At 34.2% G+C, this 7917-nt stretch overlaps 1 long non-coding RNA gene across 1 annotated transcript; it reads left to right on the forward strand.

The window, feature by feature from the left end:
* The first annotated feature begins 774 nt into the window (after window positions 1-774).
* Window positions 775-1695, forward strand: LOC121800544. Its single transcript, XR_006050538.1, has 3 exons — window positions 775-822; window positions 896-958; window positions 1581-1695. It is a non-coding gene; the product is annotated as an uncharacterized LOC121800544 (long non-coding RNA).
* The last annotated feature ends 6222 nt before the right edge of the window (window positions 1696-7917 follow it).

Genomic DNA, 7917 nt, shown 5'->3' on the forward strand with positions numbered 1-7917 from the left:
ATCTAATCTTTTAAATTTGTAGTACTACATTTATTTTTTTTTTCCGAAAACCCAATTTTAAAATAGCAAGATTATTTGGTTCGTGCATTTTCTCAAAAAAAAGTTCAATATACTGTAAAAAGTAAAATGGTAGTAACATGTTTAAAAATTTTGCGATCTTAAAAATTTTGCGATCCATTGAAACGCAATGCATAATTTGGTATTACTCTAAAGTATATTAGATTATTAGTGCATCAAACTAGGGCAAACTAGGGGTGAGCAAGAAAACCGGAAACCGAATATCCGAACCGAACCAAACTGAAATTTTGAAATTCGGTTCGATTTTTCAGTTCGGTTCGGTTTTGAAAATACAAAAATTTCAGTTTTTCGGTTCGATTCGGTTCAGGTGAAGAAAAAAATCGAAAAACCGAATTATATATATATATATAGAGAGAGAGAGAGAGTAGTGATCTATGGCAAACACCTCTTAACCATATAACTAGAGAACAAATAATAGCCACAAGATCAAAAAAATCAAGGGCTAATATTAATTTTCGAATTTAATGAGATATTAGCTCCCTCAATCACAAATTTACTCCATAATAACAAGTCAGGGGTATTATTGTCATTACACCATCGAATTAAATCCAAAATTGTGTTAGTCATTCAGAAATTCGCGCCGATTCAGTTCGTCTCTCTCGTTCTCCTCTGTTCAATCCGAATCGCCGACTCAACCGCATTCAAGCCGTCGCCGTCGCCGTCGCCGATTAAACCGAATTCAACTCGTCAGCATCATCTACTTTGTCAAACAAATGGATACAAATCAAAAGGATTTTTCGAAAAGTAAGTTTCCTACTGATTAACAATCATTTCTAGGTTTTATTTTAGATCTGATTTAGATTTGTATTCTTTGTAGCTTTCGAACGAACAAAGAAAAAAACAACCGGAAGTTCCGTTTCACTTCACTCAGGCTCGAACCGTGAGTCATTCCTACTATTTATTAATTTTAATATACAATATCTTCGTTTGCTGTGAATATGAAAACCGTAGTTTCTGTGTTTAGATTTATAGTTGTTTCACTGATGTTAAGTGATTATGAAAACCGTAGTTTCTGTAGTAAGATTTATAGTTGTTTCACTGATGTTTAGTGATTATGAAAACCATATGGCCTTTGTATTACGTTTACATGGTTAGATTTATAGTTGTTCTGCAAAAAAGAGTGAAGTGTTTCCTGAACAAGAGTGAAGTGTTTTCTGAACAAGAGTGATGTGTTTTGTGAACAAGAGTGAAGTGTTTTATGAACAAAAGTGAAGTGAAATCAGAATAAGAGTGATGTGTTTTTGTAACAAGAGTGATGTGTTTTCTGAACAATAGTGAAGTTTTTCCTGAACAAGAGTGTAGTCTTTTCTGAACAAGAGTGATGCCTTTTGTAAACAAGAATGATGTGTTTTCTGAACTAGAGTGAAGTGTTTTGTGAACAAGAGTGAAGTGTTTTATGAACAAAAGTGAAGTGAAATCAGAATAAGAGTGATGTGTTTTGTGAACAAGTGTGATGTGTCTGATTTTTTGCTATATTGATTTTTTTCCTCATATCCATGAAGTTGCTGCAGCCGAAAAAAGGTCTAAGATGCGTGAAGATAGACTGCAACAAAGTGCTGCACGTACAACTGAAATAAGCACAATAAATCAACAGGATGTTCTTCGAACAACAACTTCTGCCGAAATAAGGTCAAAAAAGAAAAATGGTATGCAGAAACCAGAGAGTGAGTTATGTAATTATTTATGTATTGGGCATAGTTATTAATGTATAATTTTGAGCTATATTAAGTGTGTATTCACGAATTTGATCAAAAATCTTGTATGTATTTAGCCTCAAAGCGTGGGAGGTCACAATGCATCGACAAACCAGAAATGCCTGCCAGAAAGAAACAGGCTAAAGCGAAGAGTGACAAAGCTATTACTTGTAAAATCAGAAGACCTAAATTGGTCATTAAGATAGGGGTGAAAGTTTTGGTTGATGCCATTGAGAAAATGAACTCCAAACAAAAAGCTGCTCTGGAAGAGATGGGTTTCGGACAGCTTGTGCATTTGAAGATACGATGTATTCCTGCTGACATGGCATTTTCACTACTTGAAAATTTTAATCATGACAACTGCTCCAGAATAAAACTTGTTGATGATCAACCATTACACATCACTGAGGAGGATGTGTATGCTACGTTGGGACTGCCAAGAGGAGAGTTGATGATTAAAAGAGAAAAGAAGCATGAAATGAATGATGTGATGAAGACCATTGTCAATGCTAAGAAGAACAAAGCAATAACCCCAGCTGATTTGCAAGAGCAGCTTGATAGTGATCTAGAAGGTGGTGAGTGGTTTAAGAAAATATTTCTTATTCTGTTGGACAATGTTCTGATCTCACCAACTGCCAACGGAAAATTTCTTGGCCGTATCTTGGACGATATTGGCAACATTTCAAATGTGAGGCAGTACAATTGGTGCAGCTACGTGTTGGATACGCTAATCACAGCACATGATAGCTGGAAACTCAAGAACAAATCCACCCCATTCACTGGACCAATCACTTTCCTCTTGGTGAGTTTTCTATTTTAACCACTCCTTTATAGTGAAGTAAAAACATGCTTAGAGTGAAGTAAAATCAAATTTAGAGTGATGTTTTTCACGGTTAAGTAGTAAATGCATGGTTAGAGTGATGTGTTTTTTATACATGAGTGAAATCAGAATAAGAGTGATGTGTTTTGTAAACAAGAGTGAAGTAAAATGTGAATAAGAGTGAAGTGTTTTGTGAACAAGAGTGAAGTAAAATCAGAACAAGAGTGAAGTGTTTTGTGAACAAGAGTGATGTGTTTTGTGAACAAGAGTGAAGTAAAATGAGAATAAGAGTGATGTGTTTTGTGAACAAGAGTGAAGTAAATGAGAATAAGAGTGAAGTGTTTTGTAAACAAGAGTGAAGTAAAATCAGAATAAGAGTGATGTGTTTTGTAAACAAGAGTGAAGTAAAATGTGAATAAGAGTGAAGTGTTTTGTGAACAAGAGTGAAGTAAAATCAGAACAAGAGTGAAGTGTTTTGTGAACAAGAGTGAAGTAAAATGAGAATAAGAGTGAAGTTTTTTGTGAACAAGAGTGAAGTAAAATGAGAATAAGAGTGAAGTGTTTTGTAAACAAGAGTGAAGTAAAATCAGAATAAGAGTGAAGTCCTTGTAATGCATTTTATTATTGATCTGTTTTTGCAGGCATGCTATGTAGATAGGGTTGTCTACAGAACAAGACTGGTGGTTAGAAGATTCCCAACTGTCCGTAACTGGACAGAATTCATTCTTAAGGAGAGAGGACAGATGGAATTTGATAATGGAGGCACCATTGGAAGAGGAAGCATAGAAAGTATCATTGATCCTGTCTCCATTGAATCTTTATATGCCAACAAGGATTCAATAACTGTCACTACCTCTGTCCCTTCAACTGATGAAGCAACTTTACGTGTTGAAGCCCCCCCTTCAACTGATGATGCCCCCCTTCAACTGATGATGCCCCCCTTCAACTGATCAAGTTCCTTCGTCTGATGAAATTAAAAGTTCAATTAGGGAGGCTGCAGATGCGATTAGTAAAATGATGAGGTATATAAAGGTTGCTCCAGCAAATACCAATGACATCAATTGCTTCAAAGTTGCAGCTATAAATGCACTAAAGATGGTTGGTGTGGAGGTTGATCAAGGGGACCAAGCTGTTTCTAAGCCAATTGAAAACATGACACAAGCTATGGAAGAGGATCAAGAAGATGATCCAGAATGGATTCAGCTTGTGGAAAAACTGATGGAAATCCATGATGAAAAATGCAAATTAGTGAATGAAGGCACAACAATTTTCCCTGATATTAACTTGGGAAAGAAACCAGTAAGTTCAAGATTTGGAATAGAAACCATGGATATTTTAAACAATTTGATTGTGGTCTGTTGAACTTTAACACTTGACATTTGATTCAGAGTGAACTAAAAACAATTTGTATTATGTTCTGTACTAATGCATAATATTTATTTACTTTTTTGACTTTTTATTCTTATGTTATATCACATTTCACTATTTGCAGGAGACAAATGAATTTTATGAAGATGTAGCTAAAGCAACATCACAAAACACACAGATGAAGGTATAAAAAAGTGCTTCGAGTGATGTGTTCCATTGTTAAGTGAGGTTTCTGTGTTGCATGTGTATAGTGATGTGTTTGTTAACAAGAGTGAAGTGAATTCAGAATAAGAGTGATGTGTTTTGTGAACAAGAGTGAAGTGTTTTCTGAAAAGAGTGATGTGTTTTGTGAACAAGAGTGAAGTGTTTTCTGAATAAGAGTGATGTGATTTGTTAACAAGAGTGAAGTGAAATAAGAATAATATTGATTTGTTTTGTGAACAAGAGTGAAGTAAAATCGAAGTAAGAATGATGTGTGTTATGAACAAGAGTGAAGTGATTTCTGAACAAGAGTGACGTGTTTTGTGAACAAGAGTGAAGTGTTTTGTGAACAAGAGTGAAGTGAAATATCAATAAGAGTGATGTGTTTTGTAAACAAGTGTGAAGTAAAAATCGTGTTGATAGTGATGTGTTTTCATTTCTTATTATGAAAATAGGACGACATTGTGGATGCCCAAATTGCATCTGCAATAGAAGCATGCATGGAGATATATGCTGATGATGATTGTGTTCAATCAGAGTTAAATGTATCTGGCAAAAATCCTTCAACCGAAATAGTAGTTTACAATCCAGACATTGTAAGTGTTAAACAATGATATATCTCATCCATTCACCAACACTTTTAACAAACATCAAGTGAACTATATGTCTTATATAGTGATGTTTTCATATCATTCTTGCCCTGACAGGAAACTGCTAGGATTGAACAAATGGAGATACGCTCAAAAGCTGAGAAGAAAATATCAGCTGCATTGAAATCTCCATTCCATGAAAGAGTGGTTAAGGCTAAAACCAAGTTTACCTTGAAAGAGTCACAAGTCTTTTTGTGGATTATGACAACAAATGAATTAAATGAGTAAGATTTATATTATAGTTCTGATTTAGAAAAAAAACATACAAAAGATGTGCTAACACACACACATGTTTGAACAGGGACACCATAGTGTATGATGATGATGTCATAATGGTAACAAAAAGAGAATTCTGTTCACTGTTGTCACATACGCTAATAGAAGTGGGTGTGATAAGTGCATGGGCTTCTTATTTAAATAACATGGAAGAATACAGGTCCCTATCTTCATCGAGGCGCCTCTTTTTCACAACATACCCAACGGTAAGAATAGAATAAATTTTGAACAGTATTGTGATTATGAAAACCGCAGTTTCTGTGGTAAGATTTATAGTTGTTTCATTGATTTTAAGTGATTATGAAAACCGTATGGCCTTTGTATTATGTTTACATGGTTAGATTTACGAGTGAAGTGTTTTGTGAACAAGAGTGAAGTAAAATCAAAGTAAGAGTGATGTGTTTTGTGAACAAGAGTGAAGTAAATTCAGAGTAAGAGTGATGTGTTTTGTGAACAAGAGTGAAGTAAAATCAAAGTAAGAGTGATGTGTTTTGTGAACAAGAGTGAAGTAAATTCAGAGTAAGAGTGATGTGTTTTGTGAACAAGGGTGAATAAAACAAAGTGAATTATTTCAATCCAGATTTAACTTGTCTCATTTTTCAGCTGTATACAGTTGTTCACCGGCCTGATGGGGTCGACCTCATGACCATAATTGATAGATTCTGTGACAATTTACAAACTGAGGTTGAACAAATTCCGTATTTCAAATGGGCCGACGTAGATTTGGTAAATACTGAACACAATTGATTCTTTATTATATTCTCTAGTTGTTTTTATTCTGAAATTATTATTATTATCTATGTAGGTGTTCTTTCCAATTTGTGCTGCGGAACATTACTATACCATATGCTTCAGATTTAGTACTAACAGTATAGTGCTGATTGACAATTCAAAGAATGCTGACGATGTGGACATAACAGTCAAATATGGTGGCATACCTGAAAATGTGGTAAGTATACACGATATACAGTGCAGTATTTTTGTGATTACAATGAATTATAGTTCTCTTTATAGTGAACTACATCTGATATTCATGATGATATATTGCAGAAATTATATTTTTGTCATTATTTGACAAAAATGGGGCATCACAACCAAACCAAATCAATAAAGGATGTGAGTATAATAAGGCTCAAAATGCCTTGGAGAACAACATCAAATGTAGAAGATTGCGGAGTTTTTTTGATGCGACATTTGGAATGTTATCATGGTGAGCGCGAACAAGATTGGAAGTGTGGATTAACTACAAGAAGCAAAGGAATACTCCAAAGACTGAGAGCAAAGTATTGCAGCGCATTATTATTGTCGAAAAAAACCATCAGTCACTGAATATGTTGTCAGTAACATCAAAGCATTATGAAGAATATGGGAAAACCAATAACATAGATGTGGAAAAAATGATTGTAAACTTCAAGCGTTCATGAACTATTGTAGAAAACTTCATAAGTGAATTAATAAGTACTTATTTTACATTAATATCTTGTTTACTATTTAATTCACTGTTGTGTTTTGTAAACCACTAAATGATGTGTTTTGTGAAGAAGAGTGAAGTAAACTCAGAATAAGAGTGAAGTCTTTCGTGAAGAAGAGTGAAGTAAAATCAGAATAAGAGTGATGTGTTTTGTGAACAAGAGTGTAACAAAATCAGAATAAGAGTGATGTGTTTTGTGAACACGAGTGAAGTAAAATCAGAGTAAGAGTGATGTGTTTTGTGAACTAGAGTGAAGTAAAATGACAGTAAGAGTGATGCGTTTGTGAACAAGACTAAAGTAAAATGACAGTAAGAGTGATGCGTTTGTGAACAAGAGTGAAGTAAAATCAGAGTAAGAGTGAGGTGTTCAATGAACAAGAGTGAAGTAAAATCAGAGTAAGAGTGATGTGTTTTGTGAACAAGAGTGAAGTAAATTCAGAGTAAGAGTGATGTGTTTTGTGAAAAAGAGTGAAGTAAAATCAAAGTAAGAGTGATGTTATGATTGAGAACTATTGTAGAAAACTTCATCAGTGAATTAACAAGTACTTATTTTACATTAATATCTTGTTTACTATTTAATTCACTGTTGTGTTTTGTAAACCACTAAATGATGTGTTTCGTGAAGAAGAGTGAAGTAAACTCAGAATAAGAGTGAAGTCTTTCGTGAAGAAGAGTGAAGTAAAATCAGAATAAGAGTGATGTGTTTTGTGAACAAGAGTGTAACAAAATCAGAATAAGAGTGATGTGTTTTGTGAACACGAGTGAAGTAAAATCAGAGTAAGAGTGATGTGTTTTGTGAACTAGAGTGAAGTAAAATGACAGTAAGAGTGATGCGTTTGTGAACAAGACTAAAGTAAAATGACAGTAAGAGTGATGCGTTTGTGAACAAGAGTGAAGTAAAATCAGAGTAAGAGTGAGGTGTTTAATGAACAAGAGTGAAGTAAAATCAAAGTAAGAGTGATGTTTTTTGTGAACAAGAGTGAAGTAAAATCAGAGTAAGAGTGATGTGTTTTGTGAACAAGAGTGAAGTAAAATCAAAGTAAGAGTGATGTGTTTTGTGAACAAGAGTGAAGTAAAATGACAGTAAGAGTGATGCGTTCTGTGAACAAGAGTGATGAACTTACTGGCACTTGAGCATTAGTACTCTAAAAATTCGCATTGAGATAAAATTCACTCAAAAGTGTAATAAAATGAATCATTAGTACTCTAAAAATACTACAATGTGAACTATTTCTATACAAATCCTCATTGCCTCTGATTTGACTTCTCATTAACCTTTTTGCAGTTCCTAGAATCATGGTGTCCAATCTCATGACAGTTTCCACACTTTCGGCCTGGTTTCATTGCTAACTTTATTGC

This window comes from Salvia splendens, chromosome 4, assembly GCF_004379255.2.
Source record: "Salvia splendens isolate huo1 chromosome 4, SspV2, whole genome shotgun sequence".
Taxonomy (NCBI): Eukaryota; Viridiplantae; Streptophyta; class Magnoliopsida; order Lamiales; family Lamiaceae; genus Salvia; species Salvia splendens.